We start from the raw sequence: 17,757 nt of genomic DNA on the forward strand, positions 1-17,757 counted from the left end.
GCATTGATTTAGCGCCTTCAAATATACACTCTCTTCCAAAAGTTTGGGAACACCTTTGAGCAGAAACCGAATTTGTCCACATCAACCACATTTCATTTTTCATAGCTTTCTGGTACTACAACAATGTGGTATCAAAGTGAAGAGTGCACATTGGCATTGAAATTGACTTAGGTTTTTACCCCTGTTAAAGGGTGTGTACAGTTCTGGTCGAGGTGAGGATTTAGCTTTTAACGTTTTGCGAGATATTCAGAAACCACTCTATGAGATGTCAATGAGCATGCAGTTCTAAGGGGTATCAAAAGTTCATTCGATGAAAATCGGTTCTGAAATGGCTGAGATATCCAAAAACAAGGTGAAACAAAGAGATCCTAATAAAGTTGTGGCATGTCGCCTTTTATTATCAGCACTTTTTTGATATCTCAGCCATTTGAAAACCATTTTTTCATCAAATAAACGATGAATCCTTCTTAAAATTACACGCTCTTTTATATTTCATAAGAGGCTTTTCATTATCTCACTTAGGAATGTTCAAAACATGAATCCCCACCTCAACCAGTACTGTACAGTCCCCTTAAGCATTTTAGGAGGCAGTCATATGTTAAAGAGGCAACCCACTCATCAAAATGTAATACCCAGCAGACACAGGAAGTTATTAGCTTTGTTTCGTGGTGCTGGATGCCGTTTATATGTGCTAATGAATAATATAAATTTATCATTCAATAAACAATACCCACTATTTCAGACGAACGGAAAACTATTTCTTGTTTATTTACATCGGGTATTGTTTATTGAATGATGCTCAAGGTGTTCCCAAAATTTTGGAGGGGAGTGTATACATATATATGAAGGGGTCGTTGCAATATAGTGCTAACTCACACAGCAGTCACTTTGAAATAATCGCTGTTGAATGTTTGGAAAGTCCATACATTGTACATTAACAAAACATGAATGCATGCCTTTGTACAATCTTATTGCTTGAATTCTAATATGATATTTTCACGGATGTTAGAGTGAAGGATAAGGATTATGAAAATGCATGTAGCTCAATCATTTTTTTACAAAAGTGTGGGTTAGCATTATATTGCACCGACCCCTTCATATGTATATATATATATATATATATATATATATATATAGATAGATATAGATATATATATATATCTTTTAACTTGATTGATTGATTTTATTTCCGGAAATAAAGTATGTACATCACTTCTTTTGAATAATACAAAGAAATTACCACAAAAGTACATACACTGCGTATGGATGGTCCTACTCAGCTTCGACCTCATGGTGGAGCTGTTCTACCGATGGTCCAGAAGAAAACACACTCGTTATATCTGAAATTAACATACAAACTTATATCAACAAAAACTACACTACACAAAATCAAAATAACATCCACTACTACATTTCAGCTGTATAAATACTATTACCCTGATAACAATAAGAAAAATCAATGAATTAAACAAATATACACATCTTCGCTTCAAAGAAAAAAGAAGAAAAAAATACATATACAAATACTAAGTTGAAAATTTCATACTATAACATGAACACAATCCTCTATAACTAAAAGATTTGCCGCAGTATTGGGTTTTGGGTTTAGGGAGAACAAGAGTACAGAAAGAACGAAGATTATTTATGGCATATCGGAAAATCTAAACATCTCTTTAAATACGGTAGAGAAAAGTTATTTATGGCCTTAAATGTCATGGGATACAGATTATCTTTGCGCCATGATTCTAATGCTTGAAGGTTCATCTAAGTATGGGTTTATTTTTTTTTTTTACATATTTATAAGGGTTTATCCTAAGAATTATTCTCAGTTTCTCAGCCCTATTTTATAATTTTTGTAATTTATCTGTGTTTTTTTTTTTTTTTTTGCCGCCGATGATCCATAAACAATTTATACATAATCAAATAATGGGAGAATTAAAAAAAAAAGTATAACTATCAATTTCAAAGTTGAAGTACTTCCATAACTTCGTAAGCGGCCCAGAAATTTCACGAGTTTGACAATATTCTTACACATTGTTTCTATAATTACGTATATACTATTTCGGATGTTGATCAATCATTACACCAAGGTATTTCACAACATCCTTCTGATCTATTCAATTTCCAGTAATAAATAATTTTAATTTACTAAATTTACTTGAATTATAACGAGAACCCAGTAACATACATACTTTTTTTCCCTCACAATTTACATTAATCTTACTTAAACACATCCATTCATTATGTTCTGCAGCTCAAAATTCAATACACATTCTATTTCATTTTCACTTTTTCTCGAGAATGCAACACTGTATAATCTGCATACAAATTAACTTTACATCGTTCAATATAGTAAACCAAATCATTGACATAAATGATAAACAACGGTGGCCCTGAGCCAGGCAGTGATTAACTTGTTGTAATCGTGATCTCGACGAGTTTTCTCAGTGCAAATAATCGTCTCTTCAAATAACTTTTAAACCGTATTAAGCTTTCTTTAGACAATGTTGTGCTTTGCCTTTTTGTATGTTCATAGACTTTCAAAGAAATCTCGACCGTTATCTGAATGGGCTCAAATAATATTACAGGTTGCATGTTGGTCGGCTTACGCGTAAAAATTAATGACAGTGAATCAAGTCCCTTGCGATATAGTGCTAGGGTCGCTGAAGTCCCACTTTTACAAAGTTTTTATAAGGTGTAGAAAACCTTTAACTTTCACAATATTTGATATGGGCAATAGGAATATGGTAGATTTTGGTACTTCCATTCTATGTAATGTGGGTTTTTGTAAATATCATATCATATGGCCCTTTCACGACGGCTGCATTTTTGTTTGGTTGTTTGTCCACACTTTCATTATTTTTCTTATATGTGACCCTGCATCACAAAACCAACAGAACGTCGACAGACATGGATTTTAGTTAAGGGCAGATTCTGAAAGATCCGACGCCAAGCTTTAAAATGGGGTATAACTCAATTCCACTGGACTTCCCTAACCTATCTAAATACTGAAAAGAAAGCACACACTCTGGACAAGTGTAAACTGAGAAAAGAGGCTCTGTTCAAAGTATGTTCAAGCGCTTATTCTTTACCAAGCCGTGCTAGCTGTGTGATGAGACTGACAAAACGCAGGATGTAAACAACAGGAGCAACAACAATAAAGGAGTCATCAGATCAGGCTGGAATTAAGCGTACTCTATAAACACGTTTTGTCCGTATTTAGTGATAACTTTCAAAGCAGTAGCATTATCCTTTCAAAAGTTATTGGACTTGAAAGTGAAGATTATGCAAAGGGTTACAAAAAGATGATAGGAGCTTCTAAGACATAGCTGATAATTCTACTCTCCTCCCCCCCCCCCAAAAAAAAGAAGGTTGTAGAAAAACTGCTCAAAACACACTTTTCCATTCATGTTATGATCCCAAACTTACGAATACCGTAGTAGAAGGATAGCTCTTTCACAAAATATGAAAAAACTCAAACTTTTGACTCGGTTGACCAATTTCACTTTTTTTTTTTATTCCTCATATAAAATTAAGGGGTGCGACTTTTTGATCGTTTTGTGATGCACAGTCACATATTTACTTGATTGATTGATGCATGTATTTGTATTTATTTATCCACCAATAATTGACTTGATATTTCCCCACAGATTCTGAACCTGGATTTGTGTTTTAAGAGCTGGGGAGACTGTTTTAACGACAAATCGCTGTTGGGAGAACATTTGGCCCGATGGTTGTGTACTATGCCACATATATCGAGGGTCAGTCTGAAATGTTCATATTTAAACGGACATTTCTTGTCAACAGCCGTCGCCTTAGCATCATCATGTCAGGTATGTTGTCTTTAAAGCTGTATGATTGACTTTTGGTCCCAAATGTGAATGACTCTTTGAAGCATCCGGTATATTTGGTCATGTTTTCTGAAATTGGACAGTTTGTCATTGTTTTTTTTCTTATTTGATAATATTCGCTGAGGTAAGACATTTTTTTTATTTTTTTTATTTTTTTTTTTGGTAGTAGGACTTCCTATTGCAGATAGGTTTCCTGTTTTGTCGTTGTAACATTTTTGTTTTTTCTGTCATTAGCTAAATGGAAGGTGAGCTAGTCAGCTGTTACAGCATTTTACAAATCAGATTTAAAAGTAGGTTTTTGAGAATCATTTGGCTCGATCGATATGAACGGCATATGTGACAGGACAAAAGGGCGTTATATACTTTAGTTTTTGTTCGGTCATTTTTTTGGTTATTAACAGGATAGGTAGGTGGGTATTATATTTATTTCCGTTAGAAACATATAAATATTACAGTTAAAAACGGCTAGAATGCCCATATTCAGCGATGCGGCCATGTCACCACTGGTCCTCCATGGGGTCCAGTTATATCATAATTAAACAGGCATTTACAATATGCAAAGAAATAGAATGATACATTGAGATAAAATTGGAAAGAGAATGAAAAAAAAAATCAACAGACATATATGACATCACTTAGCAAATATTACATAAAAAAACAAAATAAAATAAACCCGCCTTTCCTGCCAGAACAGACAATAAATTGCAACTGGGATTCATAAATTTGTACATATCCTTAGAAAACAAAACAAAACAAAAAAAAAACACATTCAAATTTAAGGCTAATCGAGCAGCCGGCGGTAGGTTATTATACATAAATGCCGCTCGATATGTAAATGATCATTTGATAAATTATTGGGTTTGGGTAAACTAAGTTTCTTTCTGAAACGGAATGAATAAGGATGAGAGAGATTCAGACAAGTATTCTTTGGTCATATCACGGAGTGTTGTAAACATACGTGTAATCAGATGTTTGTTTTTTCTTTCTCCCAAAGTGTCCCATTTCAGAGCATTGTGAATCTCCAGGTTAGAAACGTGAGATTTTCCGTTTTATCTGGAGCATTAACCGGCCAGCCCTATTTTGTAGTTTCTGTAATCTATCAATATGCAGTTTACAAGCAGAGCCATAAACGACATCACCATAATCAAAGCGTGATAAAATACAAGGATTATATTAATTTTGATATAGACTCATTGAGGACACCTTTCACATATATCCATGTAGCTTATCATTTTCCCATTTTTTCACACATTGTCAATATGGACATCCCATAGCTATTATTATGTTCATATTAAACAAAAACACCCAAGTAATTAACATGGTAGACTCGCTGAATCCTAGTTTTAAATAAAGTAGCATTCACATCACGTGCTTTAGAAAGCATACATCGGCTACCTATTAACATACGAACAGTTTTATCACAATTTACACTGAATTATTTGCATTCATTCAGTGAGATAGATGTTTAGATTTCCATGTTGTGTATTAAAGTCAGATGATTCAGAAAAATAAAGAGCAGTATCATCTGCATGCAGCTTCAAATTACATAATTCAATATTATTTTTCGGTCATGTGTATAAATTGTAATAATTATGATGAATAAAAGTGGTCCCAACAGTGAACCTTGCGGTATACCACAAGTTACTACTGCATCAATTGACAACACTGAATTTAAGTAGTACGCACGTAGTGCAATTATTTTATCTGAACCCAAGCATATACCACTGACTTTCTTTGTCTTTTTAATAAAAAAGGTAACTACATTGTTCTTAGAGTACATACTGTCAATACGTATCCGGGCAATTACCCCCGGAGGGCAATTACCCCCCGGCCAAATACTGGTTAGTGGTAAGGTAAGAGTAAAGATTAGGGTTAGGGTTAGGTTTAGGGTTAGGAGTTTGGGTTAGGTTTAGGGTTAAGTTCAGGATTAGGATTAGGATTAGGGCCAGGGGAAGGGTGCGGGGTAATTGCCCAGGGGGTAATTGCCCTAGACCCTGTCAATATGGTCCTTATTTCGCCACGAGATGAAAATCCGAGAGTCATTACATTATGTATGTTAAAGTGCTACTACTAAACGCACTGGCATTTCTCATAAGATAAGTGCATGTGCGCTACGGTCCTGTAGGCCAGAAGTTGATTGACGGTGGTAATTCACACACACACACACACACACACACACACACACAAACACACACACACACACATACACACTGTAAACAAAATCTCGTCGTACTCGGATTTATATTTCGTCCTGCTGACTAATTTACTTCGTCCTGCTGTTTTTAACAGGCTGGACGAATATGAACCAAAGGTCTAACCATGTTATACGAAAAAATATTGGTCAAGCAGATACAAACAATTCGTCCTGCATTCGAAACCACGAAACATTGAAAGCTGGACGAATCGAACTTGTCGAACGTCACCCTCTCGCTCGCTCTGAGCGTGCGAGGTCGATCTGATATGCAAATGTCAGGCGCGCGTATTGCGAAATCTGAAATTAATCAACCGCCATTTGATTGACACAGTCCTGTTGGGCGCTGCGATATGATGTCTGCGACAGGATTGTACGTATATTTGTGCATGAGATCGAGATTACGCGGACAACTTTTTGCCTGGAAGGAAAGGGAAGGCACCCTATGCCAGGATGACTACGCAGTTCAGGTGAGTAATTTTTGTTATTGTTACGGCTATATTAAGCATTTAAGGATATTCCTCAGTTAAAGTGAAGTCCATGTCAATTTCTTTAAACTTTCCACACCGTAACTTTGACCCAACCGTAGCCCAAATATATAAATAAAACCATAGGTTCATGTGCTTGTTTTTCTTCTAGGGGACTTTGAAGAATATGACTAATCTGCCTTCCTATACCAAAATGATAGCGTTACAGGATCAAGACCATAATTGGCAACAATATATTCAATGACAAACTTAAATCCCCGTCATTCTTTTAAAATGCACGTTATTTTCTCCAAACTGCAAGATTTGCAGAAAAAAAAGTACCCAAAACGAAGAAAAAGTTGTAAAGTTTGAATTTACACTTTCTTACTTGAGCAAGCAGCTCTCTCACGCGGCAGAAAACACGGAAATCTCTCAAATCCTTCTCATCGACGATTTCTGATACGGGGTTGAGCTAAAGAACAAGGTTCATAAAACTTATGCTGTACATTCAAAACTAATGTCATTTTCACGAAACTTGACCAAATTGTAGCAGAAGGCCTACTTACACAAAAAAAAAACAATAAAAAAGTGGAGGTTGATGTACTCGTTTTTGTGCTAGCAGCGCCCCCATGCGACATATATCATCTTAAGTCTCCAAAATCAGGTCAAGAACCCATGCAGGGATTCCCTGACAGGGTGGGTTCTTGAAACTTATACTGTACGTTCAAAACCCATGTCATTGTCACGAAATTTGACCAAATTCTAGAAAATGGTTAACTAATTCCTGAAAAAAAAACAATAAAAAGTGGAAGTTGATGCGCTCGTTTTTGTGCTAGCAGCGCCCCCATGCGGCATATATCACCGTAAGTCCCAAAAATGTGGTCAGGAACATATGTGAACCTGCACCTCAAAACAAACAAAAAGTCGCCAGACATGAATTTTTAGTTAAGACATATTCTGAAAGAGCAGACTTTAAGCTTTAAAATGATGTATAACTGAAATCAAATGGACTCTCCTAACCTATCTAAATATTGGAAAGAAAGCACAAACTCAGGAAAAGTGTGAACTGAGAAAAGAGGCTCTGAAGTACAGAGTCTATTTAAGTCTTTAATCTTTACCAAACCGTGCTGGCTGTGCGATGAATGGGACAAAAAACAGGAAGTAAACCACCAGAGTAACAACAATGAAGGGATTATTAGGTTAAACTGAAATTAAGCATGCCTCATTAACACACTATGTCCATAATTAATGCCAACTTTCAAAGCAGTAGCATTATCCTTTCAAAAGTTATTAGAGTTGAAAGTGAAGAGTGTGGACAAGATTTTTCAGAAATGAAAAAGGGATTCTAAAGACACACCTAATCACACTATACTCCCAAAAATGTTCGAGATAAACTGCTAAAAAAAAACACTTTCCTGCCCGTTTTATGATACCAAATATTAGCATAAAGTAAAAGAAGTCCCGCTCTTTCAAAAAATATGGAAAAGTAAGTTCGGCTAGGTTGACCCATTTCACTTATTTTCAGTCCGCACGCAAAATCAGTGTGTGCGACTTTATGTTCGTTTTGAGGTGCACGGTCACATATTCAGGGATGCCCTGACAGGATAGGTTCATTAATCTCACGCTGTACATTCAAAACCCATGTCATTTTTCACGAAAATTGACCAAATTGTAGAAGAAGGCTTACTTATTCCAGAAAAATCGATAAAAAGTGGGGGTCGATGTGCTAGTTCTTGTGCTGACACCACCCCTATATGGTAGAAATCATCCCAGGACCCCCAAATCTGGTTATAAACCTATCGTGGGTGCCCTGATTAGGTGGGGTACATAAGTCTTATGCTGTACATTCACAACCCATGTTATTTTTACGAAACTTTGTCATATTGTAGAAGAAGGGTTACTTGCACTTACTTACTTAATGCAGAACAATTGTAAAAATGGGGGAGGGGTTCATGTTCTCGCTTTTGTGCTAGCAGAGCCTTCTTGGGACAGAAATCATCGTAAGACCCCAAAATCTGGTCAGGGATCAGTGCAGTAATATACCCTGCTAGGATGCATGAATTTTATGGCGTTCACTCAAAACCCCATTTTCTTTTCTTAAAAAAACAAACAAACAAACAAACCCTGTCACAATTGCAGTGATATGATACAAGGGCCATGTGCGTTTTTGTTATTGTTTCCCTTACACAGCCATGATGATTGTGGACGCAAGCGTGCAAACTCCACATTGACGTGCTTATTTGTTTGTTTGTTTCACCCACTTGCTGTAACCATGTGCAGAAAGTGATAATGGAGAAAGAACAATACATGTAAGGAAATAGGAGCTTGGCATTAGTCTGACGGTCCTCCAAAGGAAAAACAAATATTAACATCTATAATGACGTTGATTGCAGATTGCATGTGTTGCAGTGGTTGCAGTGGTTGGTAAAGTGCGTGTGTAAACTATGGAGAAGTATTTGAGTACCCCCCCCCCCCAAAAAAAAAAAGGAAATAATTCTTTGATTCTTCTTTTGTTACTCCTTATTTGGTAATCAAAAATTAATATCTGAATGGTGAAAGTAATAAGTACATGTTTGGTAATATTTTCCTGACCTTGTATTTTGCAACATATATATATACATACATATAATATATTATATATATAGTGCATGAGGCTGAATGCACTATAACAATATAAGCACCGACAAATTCTGAATTTGCCCCGAAGGTCAGTTATATTCAATGAGGCCGTAGGCCGAATTGAATATAACTGCCTGAGGGCAAATTCAGAATTTGGAGGTGCTTGGTACTTGTTATAGTGCAATAAGATGTCATGCACTATGTGTTATATAAAATAGCATACATATCCAGGCGAACCATACGAAAGCCCTAGATCACTTTAGATTCTAACATTACACGTGCATGATGTGTCTATACAATACCAGTTTCTTTGAACCTGTGACCTGTGTAGACAAAATCCTGAAAATCCCAATTCAACTATCGAGTCTAGGGTCTATATCTAGATCTATAGATCTAACAGTGCAAGTAACAGTACGATAGGTTAGGACCAATGTTAGATCTACGAGTGACAGAGCTAGTTAACGCTAACGTTAATTGACTAACGTTAGACCGAATAGGTCTATTCGTATGTAACACGTTAGAGTGACGCCCTACTTACTGCACTGCGCTGGGTCCAGGACCAGGACTAGATGATGTATTGTAGGATTAGGGATCTACTGGATTTAAAAACAAGGTTCGTGCCAGGCATTGTAGTCACCGTTGATGAAAATATGGATGCCGAGAGCGTGTTGTAGAAGTTCATAGCGTAGCGTGATCAAAGAGCGCTTAACGTATACCGTACGTACGCTGCCCATCTACGGGGCACTTCCGCGTAGAATGTACGGTGAAAGCAGCCCAAATCTCGGGTTGACTTGCTTAATATCCGTCGGATTGATTCCTTTTTCAGAACAGTAGGAGTCTTAAATTCGTAGGGCGTATTTGATGACATCCTTTGTTTTCTTTGTGTCCTTATCAATAGATCAGTCTCTGTAAAAGTAGCGAACCTGCTGTTGTTTTCAGCTTCCATGTTTAAATCTACCGCTGAAAGTCTAGTCCCACACAGATAAGTTGCTGGCATAGCCAGCGAGAATCGAGAATAACGATAATATCGAGCAAAGCATATCGCGGTTGTGGCGCAATCGCGTCGATAGGATGCGGGATTCAAGTACTCGATGATTAAAGTGAGGGAGCAAAAACCGATAGTCACATCGATAGTGGGTTATCGTTTGCAATCGTTATATTTTACGTGCACTATAACTTTTGTCATGCACTGCCGGCCTGTATCATAAGTATGTATGCTATTTTATATATATATATATATATATATATGTATATATATATATATATATATATATATATATATGAAGAGTTTGTTTGCAAAAACCGATAAGTCCATTTTTTGAGATTTTGAAGTACGGTCTCTGTCATAAAGTACAATATTATACCTTTTAAATGATATATTGGTGACTACATATAAAAGTACATTTTTTAAGTAATGGTCAGAAGAAGCAAAATTTTTCTTATTATTCTCTTTATTTTTCTTGACCTTTAATCGCAAATATCTCCATTTGGCAAATATGGACTTATCGGTTTTTGCAAACAAACTCTTCATATGTATATATATATATTATATATATAATATATATGTATATATATATATATATATGTATATATATATATATATATATATTGTATCAGTAATGGCAAGTTTAATATAATTTAGATTTTAACAGAGATACTCAAATTGTTTCAGTTGTTAGACCTAAAGATGAAATGTATGCCATATGTTTGTTTTGTTTTGTTGTTGTTGTTGTTGTTGTTGTTGTTGTTGTTGATGATGATTAGTAGACTAGTAGTCCCCGACTAGGGCCTTTGAGCCCTAGGTACCTTAGCACTCGACTTGACCATGTTGATGAACAGATAATGAACTGCATGTCACCAAACAAATCTGTGGAGTGAAAATGGAAACAGCTCAGTTCTACTTCCAAGCTTCCAGATTCCGGCGATCAGTGTTGTGCTACCATCCTACTGAATTTTGCGTAGTACGTGCAGATTATAACGCGTATAGTCGGCACGCGAGCCGAGCGAGGCTGCCCAGCGCTGCCGCGGTGGGGAGCTGTCGGGTATCCGTACGTACCACACTCTAGCTCGATCTACTAGCAGCTGTTCAGCTCAGCTAGCTCAGCTCATCACCTGTGCGTGCGCTTCTACGATCTTTGTTACGTCACTGCCAACCTGCGCAGCTAGGATGCGCACAAACACAACTGAGGAACGTCCTTATTAATATGGTCATCCTCGGGCTAGGTCAGTTATAGTGACATAGTGAGTCACGGTGCATGTTGTATACGACATATAACCTAATACAGCTAACACTTACAGTTATGCTTATGCTAACCATTATAGATCAGTAAGCATTTGCCTGATAACAAAATGTTGATGTTTAAGCATTTCAGGGTGCACAGGATCTGCGGGTGCAATAGTTATTGTACATATACAAAAGAGGCTTGGCCAGAAAGAAAACAGTGATCGATGTCTGAAACAAGACTTGCATGCAGTTGCAAAAATGCGACATCCTATCAGTCACTTACATATACGTGTGGATTGATGATGGGTAGGCCAACCATCTAGCAGTGTTGCTATCTAGGGATCAGAGAACATCCTGAGTTGAATGTTATGGGAGGCAACCTAAGATCGTGGAATTTGATTTTATGAATTTGGTGCCGAGGTCAGTGGGCCAATAACCACTTAATCTTAGTCCTGCTGTTGTACTGTATCATACTGCCTTTCCTTTCCACTTCCTTGTCTCTGTCAAAGTCAAATCTACCTGACCATTAGTTACCAAGCACCATCACAACCACCACCAGTCATTGCTGTGGGTTCCGTCTGTGCTCCAGGACCATAAAAGGCAACTCCCGCTAGGACAATATCGTCAACAGTGGAACCAGCTTGTGGACCGGGACCTTCAAATACCTGTAGATCACTACACAACGAAGCCATCATCGTCAAGTGTAGCGGACAGTTTCCCTTGATCTTCCGCCATACCTCAAGCAAAACCAGTGTCCTCCAACTGACATCCCCAATATGTATTTCCTGCACTCCCTGCCTGCCTGCCTGCCTTGAGAAAAAAATAAGTGATGTGCAACCGCTCAAGAAGCCTGAACGCTCAGCCATGTTAAAGGCTAGTTACAATAGAGTTAAGATTTATTCCTTGTAAGTATGAGCAAATTTATTTTCGCCTCTAACCATTTAAGCCACGCCATGGTTACAAATCCTACATTAGCCACCTTCAGCTGGAACCTACAGTAGTAGCGTGCAAGGACTTTTTTAACAGATGTCTACATGCTCGACGGTGTTGTCACAGTGAAGACAATACAGACCTCATTTGTATGTGTGTGGCTGTGATATTCCCTATCCACGATTAGTCTTTAAAGGACAGGTACATCTTCAGATACATGTGGATTGAGTGAATGCAGCAATATTAGTAGGACACATCAGTGAAAGTTTGGGGAAATCGGACAATTCCTTCGAAAGTTATGAATTTTCAAAGTATCTGTGCAGTCACTGCTGGATGAGAACACTACCACAGTGTATGATGTCACATGCATGGAGCGAAATAAGGAAAAAACAGAGAGAATTTCACAAAGAATTATACTTTCCTTGACTTGTCACTGATGTATGTTAATGGTAATATTATTCCACCTGTCTTTTGAAACAGACAAGTCAAACGTTCTTTAATTGTGCAAGAAAAGTGAAAATATGTTGGATTTTGTTTATATTTCCTTTATATCGTTCTATGCATGCTACATCACAAGCTGTAGTAGTTTTCTCATCCAGCAGTCATTGAGCAAAAACTTAAAAAAAAAAATCATCACTTTTGAATGCATTCACTCAATCCACATGTCTATGAATATGGACTTGTCCCTTAATGATAGTTGTAGTGTTTCACTTTCAGATTCAGAGCTCCTGTACAATGCAGGCTTATCGTCAATAGTCAGTAAATTGCGAGTTCAAATCCATGAAATGTCATAAGGGCTTTTCATCAGTGCTGTTAGACAATTAAGGCATGTCCCCGACTGTCCTGTGCTACACACACGAGTGAAATGGGATGACTTGTAAAAGATAGCACTTGTGTTGTCTGTGACTGGAATTGCATCTGTATTGGGAATGTGATGCGCTCGATATTAAAGTGATTAGAAGTAATACATGTAGATGTATTTAAAGTGCTTTGAGACTGTCATTTAGGAACCAGATGCTATTATTAATATTATTTTAGATAAAGTGAGTAGAGTATGCATTTCACCTGTTGGTGTTTTGCCCAATGAAAAGTATTGTTTCGCCCAAGGAAGAGTATTGTTTCAATATCAATGTGAATTAGCTTTGTGCAGATGGTTGCTACGTATACTACTGAGAAAAAAAACAACAACAACATAGAGAATATTATTTTTACATTAAGTTAAGTGAGAAAAGTTAAGGGCAGCCTGCAAGTTGTTTCCTTTTAGCATCAGAATGTTTGTGTGAATGCTTGGTAAAATATGTGGATTGACCTAACTTCCTCAGTTTTTGAGCAATAGACCCCAGATTTGGCATATGTGACTTATCAATAGATTTGTAGATGTGCAAGACGCCTTTTTCACCAGCATCGCGTAATGTGTTGCCCTGCATTTTCATATTCATGAGACAAATAAAATGAATTCAATTGAATTGAACTGAACTGAATTGTTGTTATGATTGTTCAATACTCCAGTCAAAGGAACTGCTACACTGCCCCCTGCCCACCTGGAGTCTGCAATGACAATTTCAAATGTTGTTACACTAGTGATCTACATGTAACTCTGTAAGAATTACTAACAGAAAAGGCACATGTCCAAACATCCAGCTATCCGTACATTTTTTTTTTTTTTTTTTTACCCATATGAACGTTTTCAGATCACACTTGCATCGGGAAAAATAATAAATTTAGAGACAATACACTTATTACAATAAGCCATTTCGATGAAAAAACCACAAATAACAAATGAAGATTTATATTTTGAATATATTTCGTCTGTTATTTAACTACTGAGTAATTTTGAGGAAGCTTTCCTTTTGAAGCGAAATGTCAGCATGAATAAAGTGCTAACCCACTAATGAAACTTTAAGGTGCTGGGACAGACCATGAACGTTGATTAATTTTCTTATAGGTTATAATGCACAATGCTAAAATACTCCTAAAACCAGTGATTGTGGTATTTTGGTGATAAGTTCAACAAAAATAAAAAACTGGCGAAAAATGTCATGATCAGTAGAATTAGCATGAAAATAGTGCTAACCCCAACAATACAAAAATTAACAAAAACTACTCATTAAATGCTTAAAATTTCATTAATGTTTATCTCATCTCCATTTTCATAACTGGCAGAAGAGTACAAGTTATGTTATGAATCAGAATCACTCATTTTTGCAGATGAAAAAGTTTCCTCACTGTTCAGATTTAGATATTTTTATGACACCCTTCTGTCTGCTACCATGGAGGTCGCCATCTTGAAAAGTGTGGCTTAGCATTATATTCCTGCCTATAAGATGTGATTAATTTTCGGGGCAAAAAGATGACTGCATTAAAAACCCATTTATTGCTTAAATTTCAAGATGACATTTTTAGGGATTATAGAGCTGTGATTCAGGATGGTGTAAATGATTGTAACTCATTTTTCACCAAAGTGTGGGTTAACACTATAATGCACCGACCCCTTCAATTTCTTGTAGATTTATACCACTCCTTCACAAGTGTGGTATTTCTTTCATAAATATGAAAAGGATACTTAAAAGGGTACGTTCCGGTTAAGCAAAAGCTCAAGCTCAATTTACAGAGCTCAGAAAATCGTAAGCAATTGCTAGCAAGAACTAGCAAAATGTATGTTTTATGCATACGTTTTTAAGCAAATGCTTGGTCTCTAAGCAATTGCTTGCGAGCAGCAAGCAATTGCTTGTGCTTGCTAGCAAAAGCTTCTGCTCGCAAGCAATTGCTTGTTTTTATGCATACGGATTCGAGTAAAAGGCTAGCACAAGCAATTGCTAGCGTTTATGCATTCGGCCCATTGTCAGCACACACTCATACACATCATTGGTTCCTGTGCAAAGTTCAATTTTTGTACAGAGGGTTAAAATTTGACCAAAATCTGAAACCTTACTTCAAAATCAATCTTACATTTAATGAAACTGCTTTATGCTTTCACATTCAAATCACCTTCAACAAAATTGTACACTATTCAGCTATTAGTCATATCAATGACAGTTTTATCGGATGAATAGTTGTTGAACTATTAATGATCAAAATTGGGAAATGTTTTTTTGAAACATTTAGTACATGATATGAAAATCAAACTTGATACCAGCCCTTATCGGCAACCATTGGAGACTATGCAGAATTGAAGTTATGTGTTCAGATTTCGTTTTGGGTGATACACGCATTCCGGCTAATTTGGGATCAACTCGAGTCCCTCGAGCTGAGATTCCGGAACTGCAATGAGCAAACCATCATAATGACTAAGAAAGTGACAGAGAATAATGCATGCATCAGTTTCTGTTTCGTTGTTCTATACACAGAACGTTGTACGAAATACGTAAATATTGATATCTTTATACGTATCTCATTGGTTTTTTTTTTGATAATGGGTTTTAAGGGTGCACAGAAAACATGTGTGTGCGATGGGAAGTAGTCGTTCCTATTTCTCTTATATCCATTACACCATTAAACCAAAATCCTATTACTGCTGTACATAACTATTAAAGGGATTGTATAGTTTTGGTTGAGACCTAATTTCAGGTTTCTAACATTTTTTGGTGAGATAATGAGAAATCTCTCATGAAATATGAAAGAGCATGTAATTCCATGAGGAATTCAACGTTTATCTGATGAAAATTGGCCAATGGATGAGATATCCAAAACAGAGTGATTCTGATAAAGTGTGGGACCCACACTTTATTACGATCGCTTTGTTTTACTTTGTTTTTGGATGTTTCAGTCATTCCAAACCCAATTTTCATCAATAAACTTTGAATTCCTCTTAAAATGGTATGCTCTCTACTATTTCATAAGTGTTATCTTGGTATCTCGCAAAAACTTAAAAGCCCGATTCTCATCTCCACCAATACTGTACTATCCCTTTAAATGTTTGATTCTCAATAAGTTCGAACCAACATCCTTGTGGAAAAAAATAGGGAGCCAGTTAAACCTAGGCAACAATTAAAGAGGAAGGGGTCAAACAATAGGATTTTTTTTCAAGTATTAACGTGTGAGATGTCTACTTAGGGGTTTCTGGGGGTGCTGAATGGATTCGAAACATTAGTTTGGGGTAAAAACTACTACCTGACCATTGAAATACGCCACGCCTACTTTTTGCACCCGCCGAAACATATACTATTACTATTTTATACGTGTCTCAGTGGGCTTACATAGTGAGTTTTTTAGAATGCTGAATTGAGTTCTATCATTGAATCTGAGCTATACCCACTCTATAAAAAAAAAGAGGGCAAAACACTGCAACATGAGTGTGCAATTTGAAGTAGTCTTTCCCACTTCTCTTACTTCCATTATGCCCCATTATAATCCAACAGAAATGTATCTCAATATTAAAGCCTTGGCACTTTACCCTACTCCCCGAAATCTCCCTCACTGCTCTCATCAGCTGTTTGGTTGATGTTCTGGCAAGATTTACTATGATATTTGCCGCAAGCAGAAATACACTTGACTCCTTGCTTTTTACAACAGCACCTAAGTCTGCTACAGTCCCCCTCACAGTTGCAGCCGACAAACTTCAGAAGATAGTCCGGTGAGATGGGGTCTGTTGAAGGGACCGATGCATAACCTTGGTCACCGAGCTTTCATCCGTACTCGAGGACATCCAATAATGGGATTTGCAACAATAGCCAATTTCTGGTTTGAAGATAAGCTCGTAGAGAATATTGCGCTGCAGCTTCTGTTGTCGATGGCAGTTTCTCGGGTTTGATTTCCCTCATTTCTACTGAATGTCTCAGCTAACAGCAGAATGAGCTGGGCCTTGTTGCTCTTGTTCTCTTGGAACGAGGCTTTTGATGTCTGGGCGAATCAGAATGTCGCAGGATGCGTTCTTTGTTCGTCCCAGGTGATCATGGTCCTTAGTGAAGCTGCCGTATCCCTCAAAAACCACAGTGATTTGGAGAAACTGGCTCCCCATGGACTTCACAAACTGGAGGTAGCTCTCGAAGTTATTGGGTTCAACGGGTTCCACAAATACCTTGAGAAATCTTGATAGGGCAGCCTTGTCTGGCTTTCGCAACTTCTGGTCTTTGGCAAATAGAGACATTGGTGTTGACGTCAATTCAAATCGCAGAGCTTCTTTGGTCTTGACTTCACGCTCGCTGATGAAGATAAGACGGTTAAAGAGATTGAACGAGTCAATAACTAGCTTCTTTTCATTGACTGCACAATGGGCCTGATGTCCCATGCAAACCTGCCACGTATTTTCATGTAGTTTTCAGTCATGCAGAATCCCTGGGGGAAAACAACAACAACAAAAGTGTTACACTCTCCTCTGTATAGTGATACAGAAATGTACAATATACCATACATTTATATAGAAGATTAATTTCTGGGAGGAAGGAAAAACATAGAATTGAACATTTGTGACCCGCTACAACAAAATGATCCTAAAGTCGGGCGAGGTCAATTATTTGAAAATGGAATCCAAGATGG

At 37.1% G+C, this 17,757-nt stretch overlaps 1 protein-coding gene across 1 annotated transcript in view; it reads left to right on the plus strand.

Moving 5' to 3' along the window:
* Positions 1–17,757, plus strand: part of LOC140246754 (uncharacterized) — a 239,921-nt gene that overhangs the window by 200,379 nt on the left and 21,785 nt on the right. The window lies entirely within an intron of this gene.

This window comes from Diadema setosum, chromosome 3, assembly GCF_964275005.1.
Source record: "Diadema setosum chromosome 3, eeDiaSeto1, whole genome shotgun sequence".
NCBI lineage: Eukaryota > Metazoa > Echinodermata > Echinoidea > Diadematoida > Diadematidae > Diadema > Diadema setosum.